Source organism: Molossus molossus, unplaced genomic scaffold, assembly GCF_014108415.1.
Source record: "Molossus molossus isolate mMolMol1 unplaced genomic scaffold, mMolMol1.p scaffold_m16_p_11, whole genome shotgun sequence".
NCBI lineage: Eukaryota > Metazoa > Chordata > Mammalia > Chiroptera > Molossidae > Molossus > Molossus molossus.
The window spans coordinates 75,459,262-75,487,005 of record NW_023425346.1 but is presented as its reverse complement, the minus strand read 5'-3'; the positions used below and the strand labels follow the sequence as shown (position 1 = coordinate 75,487,005).

Genomic DNA, 27,744 nt, shown 5'->3' with positions numbered 1-27,744 from the left:
CAAGGTTGTCAAGAGTTCAGTTATGTCTGAACTCTGCATTTGCAATGTGACAGTTCTGTAATATGTACAGATCGCAGATGGAATCACCTGTGATTGTATCATGGACTACTTCAGAATTAGACCTGCAGATTCGGGAGAGGGAAGCAAACCTGAACGGCCTGCTTCCTTCCTATCAGTGACAGATGCCCTGTGTGTCTGCGTCTGTGACTCCACCTGACCTCCTGCCCGACGTGTATTTGCCATGCAGTGTATGGCCTCAGTGCTGCTCCAGGCTGCAATGGGTAATCTCACTTCCCTTCATTGAGGGCACTTGTTTTCCCTTTGCCCATGAGGAGGGCACTTGGAAATTTTGCTGAATCCACACTTCCTCCTAGAGCCTTGAGCAGGAAGTTATAGCCATTTGCTTTTACAAACTATGCTTTCCAGGGATAATTCAAGTGCCTAATGATATGAAACATCATCCACCGGGCCCAGGCCTGTGCTCGTGGTAAATAAAACTTCTGATCTGAAAACCAGGAAGCTATCAAAGACTACGAGGGTCATGTCAAAAGGACTCAGGTGCTAACTTGAATAAGCTCCGATGGATCAACACTGACGCAATTTCAGTTTAAAAGAAATAAATAACAGCAACCAATTACAATTATTTAAATCCATAGTGATAATGATAGCAAAAAATACAACGTATTAGTCACATTAGGGAACCAACTCATTATTTTGAAAACTGATAAAGGGAAAGAATTGAGCATTTATGCCACTTTTCTCATATAAACAATTATCAAATAGTAGATGAGGGAAATTTTTTTGTTATAGAAGTAGTTGAATTGAAAAAAATAAAGGCTAATTGGTAGAATTAAGAAAATTATCTCTTTACAGCTTCTAATTGATAAATGAATCGAGGCAATAATCATCAGTGGATGCTCACATCACAGAGAAGCAGGCAGTCATACACCATGTGCTTCCTGATGGAGGACCCCAACAAGACTGTCTACAAAGTATTCTTGCCCCCCCAAAAAGATAAAGTTTGCTCCAATTACCAATACACAGGTCAGAGGCACAAAACATGTTAAATTACGCCTTATAGATGCAATTAGTAAAACCCCAGTTTTGCAAAACTGTACAGGACAAGCAACATTGTTTCTTCAACAGTAATAAAAATTGAAGAAAAAAATGACAGGGTGCCTATAGATCAAAAGACACTTGAGAAATCATACACCAATCGCAATGCTTGAAACTTGTTTGGATCCCGAGTAAGTCACTGAATTGAACAGATGTGCAATGCTTGCTTTCTGATGGAGACTTTGAAGGTACTTGTAGTGAATGGCAAAGTGACCACGCAATCTGTCTGAGGCCTGACCCCACAGGCTGATAGCAAGCTTCTGATGCAGTCACCTCTGGCCCTGGAGAACACACACTCTGTAGAGCAGTAACACGGCTGAATTAGATCCTGGTGGGGTTCTCGGTAAGCAGTGCTAATGTCAGAGAAAATGACAGTTCTACTGATTTTAGGGACTTATCACTTATGAGTAATTGGTTACTCATCGTCTTGATGCTTCTTGGCTTCAGGACCCTCCCCTTTTCCCAGCCCCTTGGTCTGCTGAGTCTCATGCTGATTCCATTGCTTGTCTGTGCACAGGTGAGGATGCCAGCCACCTTTACAACCAAGTGTTCAGACTCCTGACAAAATTCTAGCCTCATCTTCTAGAGCACTTTACTCTTTCTTGCCTAAAGGAAAAGGCTGTCCCCAGTGTCCCTTTTCTTTCCTACACTTAAGCCACCTTTTCTTCTCCTTGAGGACCACATAAGTGATTGTCAATCTTATTTTATCTAAAATGAGGGCACTGAATTAAAACTATCCCTAAGGTTCTTTTTAGCTCTGAAGTTCTGTGATGCTATAATTTTTCATCATTCTTTTGCCCTAATACTCTCATTATCTGGAGCTATTACTTACTTATTTCATGGAATCCTTTGTAATTAGGGTTATAGCATACTTCTATAATTCAAGCATAATATCTATAACAGGAGTCATTTTGAAGATACAATGTAAAATGTATAAATATCTGATTAGAAAATTATAGAGTAATGGGCCCTGGCCGGTTTGGCTCAGCGGTTAGAGCATAGACCTGCAGTCCAGAGACCTGGATTTGGTTCCCGCTGGGGACATGTACCTCGGTTGCAGTTTGTCCCCGGCACTGGTTGGATTGTGTGAGTGGCAGCCACTTGATGTGTCCCTTTCACGTTGATGTTTCTCTCTCCCTCTCTTTCTCTCTCTCCCTCCTACTCTATCTAAACAAAAAAATATCTTCAGGTGAGGATAAAAAAAAAAGGAAGAAGATTATAGAGTAATGGGGTATAATCTGATGATTCAGTGTGTCATACCACATTTTACAATATTGCTACACAATATAATGTATATTTCACAAGTTTTTTGACACATTTAAAAACTCTTCTGGCATTGCTTTTCAAGTTGTTTAAGATGTTTATTAACTCTCTACTACTTCAGAATAATCTTTATTAAGTGAAACATTTCCCTCAAATCAAATTATTTGTATCCAAATGATCAATTTCTACAGCATGTTAATAGGTGCTCTATACAAGAATTAAAATTATTTTATAATCAAATAAATGTTGGGAAAGGTTGAGTTAAATACATACAATTAAACAGATTTTTACTGCATGACTTTTCAGAGCCTTTTATGTATTTTGAAAGGAACCCATTTCCCAAACACCTATTTAACATGTTGTGAAGTACTGTTCAATGAAACATAGTTTGGAGAAGACCACCCTGTACTTGCTGGATACATACTTTGTGTTCCAAACTAGAACTATAGTAAAACTAGCAAAGGAAAACAAAGGATATTTTGTTTGTTTGTTTTTGTTTTTTGTTTTTTTATCCTCATCCGAGGACCTTATTCCATTTTTTGTTCAGATAGAGTGGGAGGGAGAGAGAGGTAGAGAGACTAAGAAACATCGACATGAAAGGGACACATCGAGTGGCTGCCACCTGCACGATCAACCAGGGCCCAGGACAAACTGCAACTGAGGTGCATGCCCTTAGCGGGAACCGAACCCGGGTCTCTCTGGACTGCAGGCTGATGCTCTAACAGCTGAGCCAAACCAGCCAGGGCAAGGATATGTTTTTAGATTCTTCTGTTTGCTTTTCTTTGCCTAATTTGAAGTGATTAGATCCTCGTTCTGAACATGCCTCTTATGCTTCTTCTAAGTGCTTCTCTTTTCTTAAATCTATTGGAACTAAATCTGTGGCAAGAGATAGGGATGTGGGGGATTTAAAAAAAGGGGGGGAGTAAACATGGCAAAATGTTTCAACAAAATTTCTTTGATGTTAAAAATGATGTTGAAAACTAGGCTGGTGTCATAAGTAATACTTTTTATTTAAGGAAGCATTTATGAGCATCCCCCCCCCCTTTAAGGCTTAGCTTATTAGCAAAAGTGAGAATACAGTGATTTTAGAGACTACTAAGTGAATTTGAACAACTGAGGAACATTCTTTAAAATAAAACTGGATATCCTATAAGTGTTTACAAGACATGATTTCATTGAGCTTTGCTTTCATGTGCTGCTTTTTCCAGCATTTAAACATTGCTGTCCTACGGTCCATCACCAGGGAGGAGCCAACACTCAGCTCTTCTCTCCCCATGCCTCTGCTGAGAGCCCAGGGGCGGTACCCTGCTTTAAAAAGAGGTAGGGTACCCCTAAGACTCTCAACGCTCACTGGTCTGAAGCTAGATATGTCTTTACACTAAGTACTCATTTTTTCATTCATCCAACAAACAAGAGAGAGAGGCGATTCGGAAATCGTTCCTGCCCTCAAGGAACTTAGAGTCTAGGCAGACGAGTCCAGGTAGAAATGAGAATACAAAGGAGAATGGTCACTTTTCCTGGCGGGGGGAGGGAGAACTGTGCAGTGTTTGCTTAGCAGACAAAGTAAGGTAAATGCATTCGTGAGAAAAGGCACAGCCTGAGAAAGCTCCAGAAACATATAGCAGCCCACGCTATTGGAGAATGACATGTTTTTCCCAAGGCTGGGGCACCAGGGTGGGGCTGGTGAGAGAGGCAGGTGGGGCCACATCATGGGGGTTCAACATTATCCTGTAAGTCCTCCCCCGCCACTTCGCTCTTCGATGGTTGTGGCTTCACTCTATCGCAGTTTTTTCAAAAATATTCATTAAAAAGTTGATCGAGACAGTGAAAATGACACAGCGTGCGCTCAGTTGTCTGAGTCAGTCATACACCCCTGTATTACAATTAAAATTAAAATTACTGCACGTAAGGACTGTAGGCCTATGTATTGGAGCACCCCAGGAATCCTTCAACCCCAGATGCAACCACTCCAGTCTGGAACGGATTAACCGCAATAAACGAGGGACGACTGTAAACAGGGATCCAAGAGAGTGAAGCAGAGGGAGACAAAATACGTTTTGCGTGCAGAACAATTGATGGGGTACCATGTGGAGAACAGATTTGAGGGTGCCACTGTGGAGACAGGAAGGACAGAGAGAGGGCACAAGGATCCAGGAGAGGGATGGCAAGGGCCTGACTCATGGCGGCAGCAACGGGGCTGAAGAGAGAATAGATGCAGGAAACATCCAGGAGGGAAACTGACGGGCCCGCCTCTGCTGATGGGCATGTGCTAAAGAGTTTAGACCAGCTGACTGGGAAAACAGTGTATCTCGCACCAAGATAAGGAACCCAGGAGAAACAGTGTTTCAGGAGCAGAAGGAAGAGCAAAGCTATGAGAAATTGACTTCTCTTAGCCTCATAAAAGCAGTCACAGGGATGTGAAGTACCGCATAAGGAATATAGTCAACAGTATTGTACTAGCTCTCTGTCAGATGGGTGCTAGACTTATTGGGTGATCACTTTGTAAGATACATAAATGTCTAATCACTATGTTGTACACCTGACACTAATATGATAGTGTATGTCAATTGTAATTGAAGAATATATTTTTTTAATTCACTTCTGTGTTTCTGAGTGTGAGCAGGTTGTGATGCATGCAGGTGGGAGGGACAGGGAGGCAGTGAACGTGTGTGTGGAGCTGAGGCTCCAGAGGTGTCTGGACTGGAAACAGTGGCTGCAGAATGTCATTGTGCAGCTAGCTGGATGGCCGGGTGAGGAACAGTGGGACACTGGAGGGCTTTTAGGCTCTCACCACCTGCATTACTTTCTTTCACAGTTACTTACTTATACCATTAAATACTCAAAAATTTTCTTTAAATCATCTCCTATCTTCTTAATTAAATGTATTTTGTAAGAAAATTTTATATCATTACTATTAATTTTAAAAATATTATTTGCTATCAATATCAAAATAGATGACTATCATAGGATAACACAATCTCCCTTATATAGAAAATGGAATTTGTTCAAATTACATGAAGAAATTAATAAATTCACAATCATAATACAAGATTGTGGCATATTTCCCTCAGTACTTGATAAATCAAACATTTAAAAGTCAGAAAAATATGAAAAATTTGAATGCCATTCATTCTCTTCAAGCAAACAGATCACTTTTTAAAATTGGTCACATGCTAAGCCACAAAACAAATCTGAACATATACCTAAGAATCTCTATGCTGCTGAGAGTATATTCCACTATAATGCTATAAAGTTATAAATAAATAACAAAAATATTATGTTCCAAATAGACATTTGTAAAATTTCAAGATAGCTCATGGGTCAAAAATTATATCATAATGGAAATAAGAAGTGAAAGATAATGAAAATAGTATGTATCAATAGTTATGGTATAATGTTAAAACAATATTTGGAGAGAAATATACAGTATTAAATGAATATATTAGAAAAGAAGAAAGAGCAAAAGTTAACTGAACAAAGAATACAGATCAACAAGTTAGGAGCAAAAACAACATAAAACAAAAGTCTCGTCTCAGGGAAAGTAGAAGAAAATAAAAACCATAAGGGCAAAAATTAATGAAACTTAAAACAAAGAAATAATAAAAGCAATCAAAGAAATAAAAATCTGGATCATTCAAAAGACTAATAAAAGAGACAAATTTCTTATAACATGTTAAATCTTGGTGCAAACAAAGATATTATGAATGGACAGATAGTAGGAATATTTTAAAAGTATAACCATATACAGTGATTTGAAAATAAGAACTTTAGCCCTGGGCGGTTTGGCTCAGCAGTTAGAGTGTTGACCCATGGACCAATGAGTCATGGGTTCGATTCCAGTCAAGGGTACATACCTTGGTTGCGATTCATCCCAGGTCATGCGGGAGGCAGCCACTCAATATGTCCCTTTCACATTGATGTTTCTCTTTCTCTCTCTCTCCCTCTCTCTCCCTCCCACTCTATCTGAACAAAAATTGAAAAATGTCCTCGGGTGAGGATTAAAAAAAAAAGAAAAGAAAAGAAGAACTTTATATCAGTCACACTAAAAAATCAGACAAAATGAATAATTTCCCAGGAAAAATTTACTTATGAAATGGACCAAAAAAAGAGAAAAATATGAATAGTCCTAGAACAATTACATACACAAATATCATTCCTCTACATCACCATCAATTAGACAAAGTGATTTTTTGAAAGATATATTATAATGGCAATAGAGCATTTCAGATAGCTAGGGGAAAATAATCTAATAAAGGATATACAAAGGGAGTTACAAATTTTTAATAAAGGATATAAAGAAAAGCTATATAATGTATACCCAGTTCACAAATAAAGAAGACTCAATACATAAAGATAATGATTCTACCCAAGTTATTTCATAAATTCAATGTACTTCCAATCAAAATCCTAAGGATATTTCACATAAGTTGATGATGTTGAAATATCAGTACAAGAGTAAAGAACAAAGGATAGGCAAGAAAAGTTTAAATCTTGGGGTAGGTTTGCCCTATTAAAAAGATTATTATGAAACAATAATATTTACATCAGTACAAGTAAAGACAAGTTAAGAGTCCCAAACATCCATATATTAAAAAAAAAAAAATCTTGGTCTAAGTCCAGTGACACTACCAGTCAATGGGAACAGGTGGATTACTCAATAAAGGTGCTATAAAATTAGGTTTTATAGACCACAAACTATAAAATTAGATTCCTGTCTTAACCTACAGGTGGGCTAAAGGCCCAGAGGTGAAAAACAAAATAGAACTTTTAGATGCAAATATAAGATACATTTAAGACATGAGGATAGGGAAAGATTTCTTAAATGTAAAGCCAAAGCACAATCCATAAAGAAAGACACTGTCAGATTTGACTACTTTAAAATTAAAATTTTATGACAAAAAATTACTATAAATAATGTGAAAAGAGCCCTGGCCAGTTTGGCTCAGCAGTTAGAGCGTCGGCCTGTGGTCCGGAGAGACCCGGGTTCGGTTCCGGCTAAGGGCACGTACCACAGTTGCAGTTTGTCCCCGGCCCTGGTTGGTCGTGCGGGTGGCAGCCACTTGATGTGTCCCTTTCACATCGATGTTTCTCTCTCTCTCTCCCTTCCTCTCTCTCCCTCCCACTCTATCTGTACAAAACATGGAAAAATATCCTCGGGTGAGGATAAAAAAAAAAACAAAAAACAATGTGAAAAGATAAGCCACAGAATAGAAAAAGATGTTTGTTTCCTATATGTAGCTGACAAAGTATTAACGTCAAGAATATGTACAGAATTTCTACAAATTAAGATAAATATACACAATCTAACAAAAAAATACACAGGAGATTAACAGAAAATGCACAAAACAGAATGTCCAACTGCCCAATAAACATAAGAAAATATGTTCAACCTCACCTGAAATAAAGGATATGCAAATTTAAAACATAATAAAATATTCCAGTCCATCAGACCGGTAAAAACTAATAAATTTTATATTAGGTGTGTTGGTGTAGATGTGGAGACAATGAAATTCTTCTCTGTTGTTTTGGGAAGTATAAATTGACATAAAATACTTTGAAGAACAACTTGGCAATACCCATTAAACTGAAGATGCGCCGCCCCTGTGACCAGCAACCCCCCTTCCGGGTATCTCAGGGAAACTTGCGCTTACATTGATATGAAGTGCCTATCGCATGGCATTGCCCTCATAACAAGAAAAACAAACAAACAAACAAAAACTATCAATGAGAATATGGATGAATAAAGTGACTTATTCTAACACTTGAACACCATAGAGATGTTAAATAAATTATTTACATCTACCTATTTCAATATGGATAAATCTCAAGTATATAATTTTGAGTTTAAAAAATAAAAACCCACAGGACACGACACCGTGTAGGGAGTAAAGCTGGCTCAGCAGATGCTGGGGGGGCCCCACCGGGGGGGCCCCACCCCTATTCCGTCTGCATTCCCTGTCTGTGAACCCTCCAGCTTCCTGGGCCAGCGCCTTCCACTCTGCCTGAGGCTGCAGAGAATGCCCAGCGCCCTCCCCGGCAGGCCTGAATGCCAAGGAGTTTACAGCCAATGACAGAAGGGAGTTGGCAGGTAAAGATCCCAACTGCCTCAGCCCTCAGATAGAGCAACTCTGGGGCTCCTCTTACGCAGTCCCCAAAGTCTCTTTTAGCTGCCCACCCGGATAACCATCCCCAAACTGCCTGGGCTTCCTTTCCTCCCAGATCGCGTCCCCACTTCACTACAGATGCTTCCTGGGATCAGTTCTCCAATAAACCACTTGCACTCAAACCCTTGCCTCGGGATCTCACACTTAGATATTTACCAACATCGGAAGAGGGAAAGGAAGGGATTTCTACCTCTGGGAAAGGATGAAAGAGGAAGAAATGAAGGTATAGTTTCACTATATCCATCATGCTTATTTTTTTAAAAAATCTGAAGCAAATAACAGCAAAATTTAGGGTGACGGGTTCATGCACGTTATTTTATTTTGTATACTTTCTGGGTGTTAAATATTTTGTAATTAAGAATAAACAATTTTTAAAGCAAATGCTTGATGAATCCATTATAAATAGAACACTAATCGTTCTACATTAGTAAATAGTTCCACATTAATTAGACCCTGCTAGGGTGTTTAGGGCTCTGGGCAACTTTTTTTTTTCTTTTATTTTGCATTTTGATTTTTTAAAAATGTAATATAAGAAGTATGGGCCCATGTGAAGCAAAGTGATTTATTACTGAAAATTTAGAATAATAGGTAGAGAAGAGCTATTTATATATTTGTATTGTCTAATCAATAACCTGGGAAGATTCATCATAGTGGTCTGGCACCACCACTTCATGGTCTTTATTGTCAACTGCACTGTTCCTAGATAATTCCGTATATCCCACGCGTGATGAAAGATGGCAACGGTGTTGTTACCCACGATGCCTGGCTCTTCAGACCTGTTTGTGGTTTGCAGTTGCCTAACCGTTTTCATTCTGGTTGCGGCGTTACTCAGGATGCTGTCTCACCCATCACGGACCCCATGAATACAGATTTCAACAACTCTCTCAAAGGCTGTAACTCTGCTTTGTTGACGCTGACCAGAAAAGCAAGTCTTATCCAGAGTTTGCAGGAAAATGCCAATGATCATTCATTTTTTTGGTTGTATTATATTTATCACTTAGAAGTTTATAACATAAAGTAGAATATGACATCTTCCGGCCTTGTCTTCCCTTGAACTCTTTAGGCCAAATCACTGGATTCCTAAAACATGTTCTTTCAATGTTAACAAAATCTCTACCTTCCACACAGGGCTACCAGCAGGAAGGACAAATGAGAGGGGGGTGCATAGGGAAAGAAGAGCTGCCCCATTAGTTCCAGGATGTCTGTCCCCCAGCCAGCATGGCTCAAGACTGACCAGGGAGAGCGTGGCATTGCCACATCCACCCAAGGTAAGAAACAACATCATTTGGAAGAGCCCACTGGTATTAGGGAACAATAGTCTCAAAAACCCTTGGTTGTAACCCTGGCCGGTTTGGTTCAGTGGTTACAGTGTCAGCCCACAGACCAAAGAGTCCAGGGTTCGATTCTGGCCAAGGCCATTACCTCGGTTGCAGTTTGGTCCCCAGCCCTGGTCAGGGTCATGTGGGAGGCAACCAATCAATGTGTCTCTCTCACATTGATGTTTCTCTCTCTCTCTCTCTCTCTCTCTCTCTCTCTCTCCTTCCCTCCCTCCCACTCTATCAGAAAATAAATGAGGAAAAATCCTCAGGTGAGTATTAAAAAAAAAACAACCATTGGTCATACACTCAGCTACCCAAGGACTGCCTGACATGTGGCACAGAGCAGATGGAGGACATGGGGTGACCACCCTGGGAGTCAGCAGAGGGTGGCAAACAAAGAAAGGATGCCTGCCATCACCCCGCCACCTTCAGGTGCTGTAAACCAGAAGTTGCACCGTGGTAGGAGCCAACACACGCAGCACAAGCCCAGAGGAATCAACGTGGACCACCAGTAATCCAGAGCCCAGAACTCACTCTCATCCAGGCGAGTTAGTCGCCCCAGTTAGCATATCAGCACCACTCTAGCCTTCGAATCTCACATGATCCAATATAAGAAAAGCTGCACTAACCAGCAGGAGCAAACTGCTTGCCAGGCCACCCCTGAAACCAGAGCCCAGCCACAGGCCCACAGGTGCAAGGCCTGGAGCTCCAGGGGCAACCACAGAATGAGGAGGGTCCGAGAGAAACGGGGCAGTGCGAATCCTGCCCAGACTGGCCTCCATGCTGGGGGGGGGGCTTTGAAGTTTGGGGGAAAGGCACCCAAAACACAAGGCCCCCTGGATCTGGGGCACAGGTCAAGGGGCTGTTTGTTCCTGTGAGACGGTACCTTGCTTCACAAATCTATACTTGCATTGTGTGATTCCATTTGGTTTTCAACCTCAGTGGAGAATTATTTAAAGAGAAGGATTACATCACAAACATTTTCTGTGTCAGTCACAGATCCCAGCACAAGGCTAGATTGATACCTGATGCTTGAGGGGCAACTGCAGATCGAGGAACCGGCCAAATGCTTTCCCTGCAGGCAAAGTCAGAGACATACCGGCCTAGGAGAGACCCTGGAAGCACCACGCGAGAAGCTGATGTTGAATCATTAAAATGTCCCCTTTGCATGAACCCTCTGGTCCAGTGTGCAATCACCAAACAGCCCCCTCCGTAGCTACTAGGACTCCTGCTGTTCCGTCCGCATGCTTCTGCACAGACATGCTGAAATCTCCCAGCAACACCAAAGAATATGGATGTCAGCCTGTAGTTCAGAATCTTTATAATATTCTGAAAAATCCTTTTCTGTATCTCTATACAAATAATATATCTCATCATTGTTTTGCAATGTGTGTGTGTGTCTGTGTCTGTGTGTATGTTTATGTGCGTGTGTGTCTATGTTTTGTATTGGTACATGTTTGTGTGTATATATTGTGTGTGTTGGGTGTGTGTGTGTGTGTGTGTGTGTGTATTTCTTCTACTAGCCTTCATGGGGAAACATTGGAACAATTAATTCCTCTACCCAAGATTCTAATTCTCTTTCTCTCTCCTACTGTCTTCTGGCCAATTTAGACTTCGCTCCCATTTTGCCTTTTCTCTGTAAAACTGCAATGTTTCCACTTTTGAGTGTCATCTCCTGACATTTCTAAGGCAGCCATCCCGCACTCCCAAATTAACCCTTGTCTGGCGAGAAGTGTAAATGCTTATCAGTACATAACATACTTCTTCAGAAAACGAGTCCTCTCTGTAATGTGTATTTCCTCCTTATTGTGCTTGGGGGCATCAGTTAATGTCAGAAGCCTGACAGTCCCCTGAACACATTCCCTTGACTACAGATGCTGGTGTGACGCTTCTTGGCGTCTGGATAGTGTTTTCTATGTGTGACTCAGCCTTCTTGCCCTTAATTTCACAACCTTCTTATCCTCGCTTCCTCATTCCCGTCTCCTTCTGGGGACAGGGTGTAACGGGAGTGGGATCTCAGCAGATATAAACACCTTGGTATGTCTTTCTCCTTTTTTTTTCATTCTTTTCTTTCTTTCTCTCATCCTTTCTTATCAGAAACTTACTCGAACTTGAAAAGTAGTAAAACAATATTATTTTAACCCTATCTCCTACATTTTTATTTATACAATGGTCAAGTTTTCTTTTTCCTTTATTGATTTTTAGAGAGAGGGGAAGTGAGAGGGAGAGAGACATAGAAACATCGATGAGAAAGAACATCAACCTGCCGCCTCCTGCATGCTCCCCACTGGGGACTTGGCCCAGAACCTGGACATGTGCCCTGACCGGGAATCGAACCGGTGACCTCTTAGTGCATGGGTCAACACTCAACCACACCGGCCAGGCAATGGTTAAGTTTTTAAAGAAAGTCTTCAACCCCTAAGCTTCCAAAAATGACAACTTCAGAATTAGAAGCCAAGATTTTCATCAGTGCTTTTTTTTTCAATAAAGACTTATGGAAAAGTACTTCCATTTTCAAAGGAAATACATGGGATAGTTCCAAGAATGGAAACTGAGACTAGGCTGACTCACTCTGAGTCAGTTAGATGGGGCAGGGTTGACCCACAGGGAAATAAACACACTTTCTGGTGTTGCATAGACAGAGCTCGCGCTGGGGTTGAAATGACAAGAGGAGCTGGGGGTGAGTTACGGAGTTGTGTGGCCTGGGCTCCCACAGGCCACGGGCAGCACCTGTGGTTCTAACGGCCCGCCAGCCCCAGGTGCTCCAAAGCCCCTCACAGAGGGCCTCCTGCATGGTGTGTGCGGGCACTCTGCCTTCGTGCCTGCATCCTGTCCTTGTCCTTCTGTTTGGGGTGTCACATTAGTTACAAAGGCATAACTGGTGCCCAGTGGGAAAATCGAACACGTCCTTCCAGAAAACAGAATTGTTTCCTCCCCGTGCAGTGCTGCACATCCTGAGATGGACAGAAAACACAAGCCGGTCAGAAGGAAATCAAAGAAAAATGCCTCTACAAATACATGAAGAGATTTTTCTTGCATCCCTGCAGAGTGTGTCAGTAAAAAAACATTGCTTGTTTACAGGAATTTGACCTTAAGACTTCAAAGAAAAGGAAGAGGCGACAGAGGTCATAAGTGAAGGAAATGCCTTTTTTTCTTAGATGTTTAATATCAGTCTGTAAATGGGTCAAGCCAAAGTGAGCTGAGGGATCAGTAAATTGATTTTTTTCCTCCTAGGAATCAGCTTAGTCCCACTATTCTTTACTATGCTGGGGTCTTACTCTCAATAGAAATATTTCTCTTGCTCTCAAGATAAACTTGGGGGAGAGGAAAGATGGGAACCTAGAAGGATTATGGCGTTAAAATTTCAAAGCCTTTTGCCTTTAAGCACGAATTCTAATTAACATTTAAAGGATACTCTGAACAACCATTCCAAAACTGAACCAGAAGAGACATCCAAGGCAGCAAAAGATCTACCCTTTGGCAGTCCAAAAGGGATTAGACGCAAACCCAAGAAAATTCTACGTGGTGACAAATTGCTCCAGCACCTTCACCTTTAAGCCCCTGTGAAACACTCCAGACTGTGAAATGGCAATTTCGTTAAGATAGAAACATGGTCTGAGCTCTAATAAAACATCTCTTCCCCGCTTTCCCTAAATTAAGAAGCGATCTCAGAATTTTTATCAGGCTGACATTTCTACAAATATAACCCTGGATCTGGCCCCTCAGGTTCCAGGTCTGACGATGCCCGATATTATAGCCACGTTTCGCTTTGATTTTCCAGACCACTCAGATACCTGGAACATATCTACATAAATCAGCGGGGGGAAAATTGTAATAACAGTAACAACTGCATCCTATTCAGTGATTGAAAACTGCAACTATGTCTTCCAATCTGCCAGCAATGATGGAGTGTCATCATGTGGAATGAAAAACCGTGGATTAGAGTCCCTGTGCCCATATGCTTATGATGCCCTGTTTGCATCAAGCCCAGAGATGACTTGATTTTTAAATTGGTTTCTGAACTCCTGCCTCGTAAGCTGAAAGACACGGTGTATTTATTCAAGGAGAGCTTTGTAGAGGTGAAGCAGGTGACCCACAGAGATTCCACCATAACTTTCCCCAACTGCCATTCATTAACCGTGTTCCATCTCATGAACCATGAATCATTTCATTTTTAAGTACTCTTTTATTTCCTTTAAATTTATCTAAAACTTTATTAGATTCAACGTGCACCGTCCTGACAGACAGCTCACATACATTTTAAACCTTCCCAGTGGAGAAGCATAAAACATTTAAAATCTATATTTGATCTGACAACATCAGCACAGTGTTTGAATTAGGAGCAGATTAGACATAATTGAAGATAAAGAGGACGCAGGCACCACTCCCATTTTGGTGAAGTAGGCTTTAAATTATCAGATTCATCCAGAATACATTACTGGGAAACATTGAATTGTTATCTTTAGACAGCCTTTTCTAAGAGTTTACAATTTCTCAGTTCAGTGAAGCTTACCAGCAGCTTGTTATCAGAACAAAAAACGAAAAATCATCCAGTTCAGAGCACACAACTGATCTCACCTCAAAAAGTACACATTTCCTTCGGATAACAGACACTCCACTGGACAGCCAAGGGGCTACTTCATACAGTCTTTTCAGGTCTTTCTACTTCCCAGGTAATTTCTCAGTAGGCTACAAATGCATTATTTACCAATAGGGCTCCTTGCCAAGCCCTGCCTCCATCTTTAATTAAACATCCCACAGTCACCTGCACACACTCACACCCACCTGTGTGCATGCCTGGGCATGCATACACACACACACACACACACACACACACACACACACACACACATTTTGGCTTTGCCAGAGTCCTTTTCACCATTCTCATTACTAATGGAACTGAACTCATTAAGAAAAGTAAATTTACCAAATTTAATTAATGAAAGTTAAATAAATGAAGTGTGGGCACCATAATGTTATGTTTAGGGTTCTTTAGTTTATTTCTACAAACACAATCAGACTTTGGAATAAAAATTAGACTTTAACAGGACCAGATAAAAAATTCCATTAGGAAGTGAATAACAGAATATGAACCTGTCTAGGTTACATTCTTGTCATTAAATATATTTTTACTCATTTTCAATGTAAGACATACAAATACTCTTAAAAAGTATCAGATCTTCCCTAATTTGGTGAAGGAAAAAGGCATTCAAGTTAAAGAAGCACAGAGAGTCCCAAGTAAGAAGAACCCAAACAGGCCCACACCAACACACATAGTAATTAAAATGATAAAAAATTAAAGACAAAGAAAGAATCCTAAAGGCAGCAAGAGATAAGCAACAGGTTACCTACAAAGGAAACCCCATAAGGCTCTCAGCTGACTTCTCACAAGAAACACTACAGGCCAGAAGGGAATGGCATGAAGTAATCAAGGTCATGAAAAACAAGGATCTGACTCCAAGACTACTCTAACCAGCAAGGCTGTCATTCAAAACAGAAGGTCAAATAAGGAGCTTCCCAGACAAAAAAAAAAGGCTAAGGGAATACATTAGCACCAAACCAGCACTACAAGAAATGTTAAAAGGACTGCTGTAAGTAGTAGAAGAAATAGAAAGAAAAATATAACCAAACAAAACAAAAATGGCAATATATAAGTACATATCAATAATCACATTAAATGTAACTGGACTGAATACTCCGATGAAAAGACACAGAGTAGCTAATTGGATAAGAAAGCATGACTCATCTATATGTTGTTTACAAGAGACCCACCTCACAATAAAAGACTCACATAGGTTGAAAGTGAAGGGATGGAAAAAAAATTTCCAAGCAAACGGAAAGCAAAAAAAAAAACTGGGGTAGCAATACTCATATCTGATAAAATAGATTTCAAAATGAAGACCATAACTAGAGACAAAGAAGGCCACTACATAATATTGAAAGGATCTATCCAACAGGAAGATATAACCTTGATAAACATATATGCACCCAATATAAGAGCACCAAAATATATGAAAAATCTTCTGGAGGACTTCAAAGGAGAAATTGACAGCAATACAATCATAGCAGGAGACTTCAACACCCTGTTGACATCACTGGATAGATCCTCTAGACAAAAAATTAGCAAGGACACAGACTCTTAATGAAGCACTAGACCAAATGGATTTAATAGATATCTACAGAGAATTACACCCCAAAACTACAGTATTCACATTCTTCTCAAGAGCACATGGGACATTCTCAAAGATAGACCACATGATAGGACACTACCTAAATCTCTACAAGTTCAAGAAGATTGAAATCATATCAAGCATCTTCTCAGATCACAATGGCATGAAACTAGAAATCAATTGCAACAAAAACATGCAAAGACATTTGAACACATGGAGGCTAAATAGCATGTTATTGAACAATGAATGGGTTACCGAGGAGATCAAGGAAGAAATTAAAAACTTCCTAGAAACCAATGAAAATAAACACACAACACAAAATCTATGGGATGCAGCAAAAGCAGTTCTGAGAGGAAAGTTCATAGCACTACAGGCCTACCTCAAGAAACAAGAAAAATTTCTAATTGACTGTCTAACCTCACAACTCAGAGAATTAGAAAGCAAACAAAAAGAAAACCCCAGAGCAAGTAGAAGGAAGGAAATAGTAAAGATCAGAGCAGAAATAAATGACATAGAGACCAAAAAAACAATTCAAAGGATCAATAAAACAAAGAGCTGGTTTTTCGAAAAGATAAACAAGATGGATGGACCCTTACCTATACTCACCAAGAAACAAAGAGAGAGAACCCAAATGCACAAAATCAGAAATGAAAGAGGAGAAGTAACAACTGACACCACAGAAATACAAAAGATCGTAACAGCTACTATGAACAATTATATGGCAATAAATTCAACAATCTAAAAGAAATGGACAAATTTCTAGAAACGCACAGTCTCCCAAAACTGGACCAGGAAGAGATAGAAAACTTGAACAGACCAATAACAACTAAGGAAATTGAAGAGGTAATCAAGACTCTCCCAGCAAACAAAAGCCCGGGCCCAGATGGCTTCACCGGGGAGTTTTACCAAACATTCAAAAAATAACTAACACCCATTCTCCTCAAACTATTTCAAAAAAATTCAAGAAGAAGGAAGACTTCTAAACTCGTTTTATGAGGCCAGCATATTTCTAATTCCAAAACCAGAAAAAGACACTACAAAGAAAGAAAACTACAGGCCAATATCCCTGATGAACATAGACACCAAAATCCTGAACAAAATATTAGCAAATTGGATCCAGCAATACATCAAAAGAATTATTCACCATGACCAAGTGGGATTCATTCCAGGGATGCAAGGCTGGTACAATATTCGCAAATCAATAAATGTGATACACCACACAAACAAAATGAAGAATAAAAGCCACATGATCATATCAATAGACATTGAAAAAGCATTCGACAAAATCCAGCATCCATTTCTGATAAAAACACTCAGCAATGTGGGAACAGAGGGATCATATCTCGACATATTAAGGCCATATATGAAAGACCTATAGCCAACATCATACTCAATGGGCAGAAACTAAAAACATTTCCCTTAAGAACAGGAACAAGACAGAGATATCCACTTTCGCCACTCTTATTTAACATTGTACTGGAAGTCTTAGCCACAGCAATCAGACATAAAGAAAAAATAAAAGGGATCCAAATTGGAAAGGAGGAAGTAAAACTGTCATTATTTGCAGACATGATATTATACATAGAAAACCCTAAAGACTCCATCAAAAATCTACTAGACTTAATAAATGAATTTGGCAAAGTAGCAGGATACAAAGTTAATGTCAAGAAATCGACGGCATTCTTATACACCAATGATGAACTCACAGAAAGAGAAACTGAAAAAATAAATCCCATTTACCATCGTGGCAAAAAAATTAAGATACCTAGAATAAACTTAACCAAAAAGTAAATGACCTATTTGCAGAAAACTTCAGGACATTGGAAAAAAAAAAGAGAGGAAGATATAAAAAAGTGGAAGCACATACCTTGTTCATGGATTGGAAGAATTAACATCATTAAAATGTCCATATTACCCAAAGCAATCTATAGATTCAATGCAATCCCCATCAAAATACCAACGACATATTTCACAGAACTAGAACAAATACTTCAAAAGTTCATATGGAACCAAAAAAGACCCCGAATAGCCACAACAATTTTGAAAAAGAAGGACAAAGTAGGTGGGATCATAATACCAGATACCAGGTTATACTACAAAGTGACTGTAATCAAAACAGCCTGGTACTGCCACAAGAACAGGCATATAGACCAGTGGAACAGAATAGAGAACCCAGAAATGGACCCAAGGCAATATGCTCAATTAATATTTGACAAAGGTGGCAAGAGCATAGAGTGGAGTAAAGACAGCCTCTTTAATAAATGGTGTTGGGAAAATTGGACAGCTACATGCAAAACAATGAAACTAGACCATCAACTTACACCCTACACAAGAATAAACTCAAAATGGATAAAAGACTTATATGAGACCTGTGAATCCATAAAAATTCTAGTAGAAAATGTAGGCAACAAAATTTCGGACATCGTACACAGCAGAATTTTCACTGATACATCACCTAAGGCAACAGAAACAAAGGAAAAAATGAACACATGGGACTACATCAAACTCAAAAGCTTCTGCACAGCAAAAGAAACAATCATCAAAATGGAAAGACAACCCACTGTATGGGAGAACATCATTGCCAATGATACATCAGATAAGGGGTTTATTTTCATAATATATAGAGTACTCATACAACTCAACAAAAGGAAGACAAAGAACCCAATTAAAAAATGGGCAAAGGAGCTGAATAGACACCTCTCCAAACAGGACATACAAATGGCCAAGAGACATATGAAGAAATGCTCAACATCACTAGTCATCAGAGAGATGCAAATTAAAACAACAATGAGGTATCACCTCACACCTGTCGGAATGGCCTCCATCAACAAATCATCAAACAAGTGTTGGCGAGGGTGTGGAGAAAAGGGGACTCTAGTGCACTGCTGGTGGGAATGCAGATTGGTGCAGCCACTATGGAAAACAATATGGTGTTACCTCAAAAAATTAAAAATTGAACTTCCATTTGACCCAGTGATCCCGCTTCTAGGAATATACCCTAAGAAGCCTGAAATACCAATCAGAAAGAATATATGTACCCCCATGTTCATAGCAGCACTACTTACAATAGCTAAGATCTGGAAACAGCCCAAGTGTCCATCAGTAGACGAATGGATAAAAAAGCAGTGGTACATATACACAATGGAGTACTATGCAGCTGTAAGCAAGAAAGATCTCTTATCCTTTGAGACGACAGGGAGGGACCTGAAAAGTATTATCCTAAGTGAAACAAGCCAAACAGAAAAAGACAAATACCACATGATCTCACTTATATATGGAATATAATGAATATAACAGTCTGAGGAATAGGGTAGATCCAGAAGCACGGAAGTAGGGTACATACAGACTGACAACCCTCAGAAGAGGCGGTGGTGGGGGGTGCGAAGAGATAAACCACAGAACTTATATGCATGTATGCATAACCAATGGACAGGGACAACAAAGCCAGGGACGGGCAGGGGGGATGGGTAGGACAGTGTCAATGGGGTAAAAAAGGAGAAACATCTGTAACAAAAATAAAATTTTAAAAAAAAGGTATCAGATCTTAAGTTGTCTAAAAGACAAAAATCATACCCTGGCCAGTTTGGCTCCATGGTTAAAGCAATGGCCGGCAGACCAAAGAGCATGGGTTCGATTCCAGTCAAGGGCACATGCCTGGGTTGCAGTTGGGTTCTTGGCCCTGGTCCGGGTTGTACAGGGGGCAACCAATTGATGTGTCTCTCTCACATCGATGTTTCTCTCTCTATTTCTCTGTCTCTCTATTTGTTTTCAATCTGCCAAGCTTTTAAAAGGAGCTAAGAATTTGGATGAACCTGATGTGGGACAAGCCTGTCCTGGCACACGGTAGGTATTTAACAAGTGCCAGTGGAATCAAATGACTGGCTGAATGGTCTGGCTTTGATTTTGCTCCTCTCTGTACATTAATGTGCTTCAGCTCTTTCTCCAAAGTACTTTCTTTTGTTTTCCATGTTACTTTGGTCCTTAAGAGCATTTTTCATGAAAATAACCTTAAGGTAGTCTGTGATTTCCAAATAATTTAAATTAGATAATTGAGGTTTAAATCAAGGAGCATCCCCAAGACATGAGTTAGATGGTGTGTGTGCAGGAGGAAGGTGTGTGCACCTATGGGTTATTAGGATTGTCAGTCAGGCTGAAAGTCATAAAGTATTTTTAACCACATAATTCCTAGAAGGCAGCCTTCAATAATAGGAAAGAACACAGGTTTGGGAGTCAGACAGACCTGTATTAAATACCAAACCCCAGTGACCAACCATAGGTAAATTCCTGGGGCTGGTTCCCTCCTCACCTCCAGGGCCGCACTGAGGGGCCAGTGAGGCCCCACTTGTTTAAAAGCTTCCTACTGAGCAAACTCTAACTTAGAACCTAAAACCTTATGTCCTGCACACAGTGTTTAAAACTGGAGTTGCACTTTGAATAATAAAAACATCAAAGTGATAATGAAACAAAGATAAAACGCAAACATTTTGCAATACATGTTTACATAACAAATGACTTTACAAACATGCATTTTCAATGTACAGACAAACTCAGATATAAAATTTCTGTCATGGCTCTTTCTGTTCAGAGAGTTTTCCAGATGAGCTGAACCAAGGGGGACCTTCTACAATACGGTGAGTGTGTAGACACCTTCCTCCACCCCTCGTACACCGTGGCTGTCAGAGGATTCTGGATGGCTCTGACAACTTTGGGGCCGCATTTAAATTAGGGTCATTTGTCTAAAGTTTTTTCTTAAGCTATCCTGTGTGCATGACTGATTATAAAGTCTTTGGAAAACGGTGGTAAAAGCTGGGAGAACAGTGTCCTTGGCAAATTCATATTCTTTTTTTTTTTTTAATTTTTTTTTTTTTATCCTCACCCGAGGACATTTTTCCATTTTTTGCACAGATAGAGTGGGAGGGAGAGAGAGGAAGGGAGAGAAAGAGAGAAACATCGACGTGAAAGAGGCACATCGAGTGGCTGCCACCCGCACGACCAACCAGGGCCGGGGACAAACTGCAACCAAGGTACGTGCCCTTAGCGGGAACCGAACCCGGGTCTCTCCGGACCGCAGGCCGACGCTCTAACCGCTGAACCAAACCGGCCAGGGCGGCAAATTCAAATTCTTCAAGCAGCTCTTCACTCTGCTACTTCAATAGGTTTTCATTGCTACACCAGTGATTCTATCCATTTCACCTCTGCAGAATGCTGAAGTTATACCAAGTCCCTTTCCAGAAAAACTGAAGTATCCATTGTTCTCCCTGACAACATATTCCTTTGCTATCCCTGGGCATCTGTTCTTCAGCATAGGGAAAAACAATAATAATGCTTTTGCCAAATCTGGTACTTAGTTCTTCAAACATACAAAATGGCTGCATCCAGCCATGTTTTATGCAAGCAAAAGTTTTCTCACCTCAAAAGCCATCCCATCAGGTTTCCTTATCACCACTGACTGCATCAACCTAAGCACTCTTCACTTCCTTCAGCTATTTCCCTGCCCTTCCAAACGGCGCTCCCAGGCCAGTGCAACCATTTCACGTTGCGGGCAGGCCACCCGCATCCACAGCCAGCTTGCGTGGACTAAAACATCACTCTTCATTTTTCACAGGAATGGGTTTTCTTAATGTTTTGAGTTTTTTATATCATATTTCCTCTTCTTACATAGAGCAAAGAGTAAAATTAATTTCAAAATTCGAAGTAACTTTACAAAAGAAAGAGATCTCCCGTGGTATAGATTCAGTCTGGGAGCTGCCAAGTTGTCATGAGACTCAAAGCAGCCCTGAGTCCGATGTGAGAATGGGGCAGTCACTAATCAGACGGCCACAGTCTGAGTGCAGCTGGGTGCTGTAATTTCTTTTAAAGTAGTAATTTGCTATTTTGTGGGTGACAAGCAGTTTTTGCATTCAAGAGTAGAAAATGGAAAAAATGCTCAATGTCACTAATCATCAGAGAGATGCAAATTAAAACAACAATGAGGTATCACCTCACACCTGTCAGAATGGCTGCCATCAGCAAATCATCAAACAACAAGTGCTGGCGAGGGTGTGGAGAAAAGGGGACTCTAGTACACTGCTGGTGGGAATGCAGACTGGTGCAGCCACTGTGGAAAACAATATGGTGTTACCTCAAAAAATTAAAAATTGAACTGCCATTTGACCCAGTGATCCCACTTCTAGGAATATACCCAAAGAAGCCTGAAACACTAATCAGAGAAAAACATATGCATCCCTATGTTCATAGCAGCACTATTTACAATCGCTAAGATCTGGGAAACAACCCAAGTGTCCATCAATAGATGAGTGGATAAAAAAGCTGTGGTACATATACACAATAGAATTCTATGCAGCTGTAAGAAAGAAAGATCTCTTATCCTTTGAGATGACATGGAAGGACCTGGAGAGTATTATCCTAAGTGAAACAAGCCAAGCAGAGAAAGACAAGTATCACATGATCTCACTTATTTGTGGAATATAATGAACAAAACAAGCTGATGAACAAAATAGACCCAGAGACATAGAAGTAGAGTACAGACTGACAAACCTCAGAAGAAGGTGATGGTGGGGGGTGTGGGGGCAGGGAAGAGATAAACCACAGAACTTATGCGCATGTATGGGTAAACATGGACACAGACAACAATGCTGGGGGCAGGGAGGGGGCAGGATTGGGAGGAGGGTGTCAATGAGGGGAAAGGAGAAACATCTGTAACAAAAATAAAATTAAAGGATTTTCTGTCAAGATGGCAACATAGGTAAAAGCAGTATCGCGTCTTCCCACAACCACATCAAACTTATAACCAAACTACAGAACAACCATCATTCAAAACCGCCTGAAATCAAGCTGAATGAAAGTCCTACAACTAGGAAATTAAAGAAGCAGCTGCATCGAGACTGACTTGGAGGGGAGGCAGCTCGAGGGGCACCAGAGAAATACTGGGAAGAACTGAGCTGTTTGGCACTGGAGCCAGGGCTGGAGAGGGGGCTTTCTCCAGGACAAACGTGCTGTCAGAGGCCTTTGTTCCTTTGGTGAGCCCTTCCCTGGGGCAGCAGACAGCCACCATATCTGGGACTCCAGCAACCTGGCTCACACTGGTAGCCCCCCCCTGGTGATTCCCGGAGGCCCCGCCCCACCCAACTTTCAGGCCCACCCAAGCTGTTGCCAGTTGCTTAACCATAGGATTGGCCTGTCTTGGATTCTGCTTCAGGTTTTCCTAAATTCTTTCAAACAAGCAGCATCTGGTCTCAGATAGCCCCATACCTCTCGTTAAGTAATACACAGAAACAAACACAGAGAGGCAGCCAAAATGAGGAGACAAAGAAACAGGTCCCAGATGAAAGAACAGAACAAAACTCCAGGAAAAGAACTAAGCGAAATGGAGATAAGCAACCTAACAGATGCTGAGTTCAAAATACTGCTTATAAGGATTCTCAATGAACTTAGTGAGGGCCTCAAAAGCATCAAAAAAGACCAGTCAGAAATGAAGGAGGCACAGTCAGAAATGAAGGAGGCACTAACTGAAATAAAGAATAATTTACACAGATTCAATAGTAGATTACTTAAAACCAAGAAGCAAACCATTGATTTGGAATACAAGGAAGCAAAAAACACCCAATCAGAACAGCAAAAAGAAAACAGAATCCAAAAAAATGAGCATAGTGTAAGGAGCCTCTGGGACAACTTCAAGCATGCCAACATTCGCATCAGTGGCAGAAAACTTCCCTAACTTGGTGAAGGAAACAGACATACAAGTCCAGGAAGCACAGAGAGTCCCAAACAAGATGAACCCCAAGAGGCCCACACCAAGACACATCATCATCAAAATGCAAAAGGTTCAAGACAAAGAGAGAATCTTAAAAGCAGCAAGAGAAAAGCAGTTAGTCACTTACAAGGGAGTTCCCATAAGACTGTCAGCTGATTTCTCAAAAGAAACTTTGCAGGCCAGAAGGGAGTGGCAAGAAATATTTAAAGTGATAAAAAGCAAGAACCTACAACCAAGATTACTCTATCCTGCAAAGCTGTCACTTAAAATCAATGGCCATGTAGTTTCCCAGACAAGAAAAAGTTAAAGTAGTTCATCACCACCAAACCGTTATTATATGAAATGTTGAAGGGTCTATTTGAAGAAAAAGATAAAATATATGAACAAACAAAATGGCAATGAATATATATCTATCGGCAATGGAATCTATAAACAAAATGAACAGGCAGAACAGAAACATTCTCATAGATACAGAGAACATTTTGTTGGTTGCCAGATGGGAGGGAGATTGGGGGGATGGGTGAAAAAGGTGAAGGGATTAAGAACAAATTGGTTGCTAGACTGACAAACCTCAAAGAGAAGGGGGTTGGGGGGGTGGGAAGAAATAAACCAAAGAACTTATATGCATAACCAATGGACACAGACAACAGTGTGGGAAAAGGTGGGAGGGAGGTGGGAGTGGGGAGGAGGGGGTCAATGGGGGAAAATGAGGAACATCTGTAATAATAAAGATAAAAAAATTTAAAAAGAAACATCTGTAACAAAAATAAATTAATAAAAATATATATATACTTCATGAGGGTTCAGGAGTTTCTCTTTTGTTCACTGCTGTATTCTAAGCTTTAGAACAGTGCCTGGCTTAAAAAATACTTATTGAAAATAATTAGTTATTATAATGACATAAGGACAATTTGACTCATCAAAATGACTTTGAAGGGTTTTATTAAAAAAAAGAGAGAGAGTATAAAATGGAATTTGTTTTTAGGGAAGATCCTTCATTTAGTCAAAAGGGCCGGTTTTACTGAGCCCTTTAGTCATGTGAATACAATGTGAAGCCGGGTGCATTGCTCTCAGGAAAACCTGTGGAGAACCACCAAACGCCAAGGCTCCAGACCTAGAGGTAGAGCATCTATGTATCATGCCTGTGGGGCTTCTTAGCAGCACTACCCTCTGCAGCCTCAGCAGGGCTAGCCCCATGCCCAGATTTGGACCACCTACAGCCTGGGAGATGCCTGAGTCCAGACATTTTCTCATGGGAGGCTGAACTCTCAGGAGTTTGTAGATCAGATCCCCCCTTCTCCTAACTCCGAGGACACAGTGAAGACCCTGGATTAGAGCCTTGGTACCAGCCCAACCCGGGTGGAAGGTGTCCGCACAGGGCGTTCCCTACAGCTGAACGAGATGGACTTAGGGAAAGGCATGATGAACTCTCACCCGGGCCAAGGAAACGCTCTGCCCCACTGCCAGTCACCCAGAAGCGGGCAATGAGTAGGCATGTACCAGGGGAGGGCAGAATGCATTCTCTCCGGAACTGAGTTGAGTGAACTCTAGCTCTGAATGCCCAGGAACGCCCACTGGCCGGGGTTGAGCTGCCCCCACCACAGGGGAGCTGGGGGGATTAGGCAGGAAGGTGGGGTGGGTGGCCCTCCCGCAAGTGCACCTACGGCGGCGTGGATCTGGGTCAGCTGCCTGACGTGTCTCAGGAGCAGCTGGAGCAGCTGGAGAAGCTGGAGCAGCAGGACAGTGCCCGGCGGCCGCAGAACCGGGCCTGCGCGGAAGCGGCACTCACCCCCGAAGCGCCTGCGCGAGGCCAGGAAGGAGGCACCTTCCACGGAGAAGCCTGAAGCGTTGAAGACACACCTGCGGGACACGATCACCTGCGGGACACGATCATCCTGCCGGAGGTGGTGGGCAGCGTGGTGGGCGTATACAATGGCGAGACCTTCAGTCAGGTGGAGACCAAGCCTGAGATGATTGGCCACTACCTGGGTGCGTTCTCCATCACCTACAGGCCGGGAAACAGGCAGGCCTGGTGTCGGAGCCACCCACTCCTCGCGCTTCGTCCCTCTCAAGTAGCCAATAAAAGCACAGGCTTAAAAAAAAAAAAAAAAAGGAAGGTGTTTTGATTTGTGGGATTTAACAGTGGTTCCCAAGAGATTAACCAAAGAATGTATATGCATATGTGCATAATCCATGGACACGGTGAAGGCCTGGGGTGGGGGTGGAGCCAGGTGGAGGGGGGCAGTTGGGGAAAAATGGGGACATCTGTAATACTCTCAACAATAAAGATACATTTTTTAAAAAAGTGATTCCCTTCAGATAGCAGTTGTGAACCACTCTGTGTTATTACCCCCAAGCCTAGCCTCTAATTACTTAGAGGCGAGTAGGGAGGGGGGACAGTGGTCCCTCCCCAAAGCTGGGTAGGCACATGCTAGAGGTGGGCTGGAAAAAGGCAGTTGAGCCCATCAGGGTGGTTATTTCATGGCAGTTATCAGTAGTATGGGCAGACCTAGCACCAAGATAAGAAGGCTGAGCCCTGGCCGGTTTGGCTCAGCAGTTAGAGCGTGGGCCTGCGGACCAAAGAGTCGTGGCTTAGATTCCAGTCAAGGGCACTTACTGATTGCAGTTCAGTCTCCAGCCCTGGTGGGGGTCCTGCAGGAGGCGACCAATGGATGTGTCTCTCTCACATTGTTGTTTCTCTCCCTCCCTCTCTCTCTCCTCCTCCTCCCTCCAACTCTATCTGAAAATAAATGGAAAAATATCCTCGGGTGAGGATTTTTTAAAAAAGATAAGGCTGAGCAGAAAGAAAAACTAGAGGGACCTGTTCTCAGGAACAAGTCCATATGGTTATCAGAAACCCAGATTCCTGGGCAAATCACAGTGATAACTAAGAAGATACTTTAAGGGACCTTTGCTTCTGGAAAGAAGACCAATAGGAGCTTATGTTGTAATAATCTAGATATAAAAAGGGTTGGTTGTTTCATTTGTCACAAAATTGCTAAGGAATAGACATATGGGTTAAATTCTGATTGTTACTCTGGGGTCTTACTAAAGTCAGATCATCTATAAAAGTCATAGAAGAAATATTTATTCCTTTTTCTTTTTCTCCAAATTCAGATACATCTTCTTTTATGAGATTTTAGAGTAGAACCAAAGGTCTCTACCCAAAGCAATATAAATAGTTCTATCAAGATAGAGAATAGATAATAGCCTAGTGCATGCATTAGAAAATGTATAACTTGTCTTTTCATTGGCACTTCCAATCCTTGAAAATAAAGTCTTTTTGCCTTGAGTGTAGCCACTCACAAATAAAGGTACATTAATGGGTCACAGAACATTGTCCTTTTGCTACCATCATTAGCTAGTTATTGAAAGGAAGAGAGCAAAGGGAAGTCATAAATTGTTGGGCATGGTTAGCTGGGGACACTGAACCTGTTTGTTTCATTAGAAAGCTATAGCTTCACACTCCCTCCAGGGAATCACCAGTCCATTCCCCACAGATCACTGGGGGAAGGGATAGAACAAAAGGGGCAGTAAACACATGTGCAATAAAGTCAAAATGGTGCAAGGGTAGGTGCTAGACCACAAAGGCCTGTCAATCTAATCTGGGGAAAAGATTGTTGGCTAGTGGGTGGACCCCAATGCAAGCCTGCCAAAGTTTGGGAAGCTGATTGGCTATTTTGCAAAAAGTTCTAGTTCCTCCCAAGCCTGAGAATATATAATTTCCGGTAAACAAAAAATATTTCTCTCTCTCTCTCTCTCTCTCTCTCTCTCTCTCTCTCTCTCTCTCTCTCTTAGTGACCTGCACTCTCCTGCGGGTTCAAGTTTTCTCTCCATAGTTGTGAGGCCTTAGCAGCAGCGTGGCCGATGGCCCCACGGACCCCACACACAGGTTCCAGGCAGGAGCCTGGGTACAGCAGCAAAGCAATAGATTACCGCCAGGAACACAAGCTAAATTA

At 41.3% G+C, this 27,744-nt stretch overlaps 1 pseudogene; it reads left to right on the top strand.

Annotated features, from left to right (window-relative positions):
- The first annotated feature begins 950 nt into the window (after positions 1-950).
- Positions 951-25,861, top strand: LOC118625037 (annotated as a pseudogene).
- Positions 25,862-27,744: the final 1,883 nt, after the last annotated feature.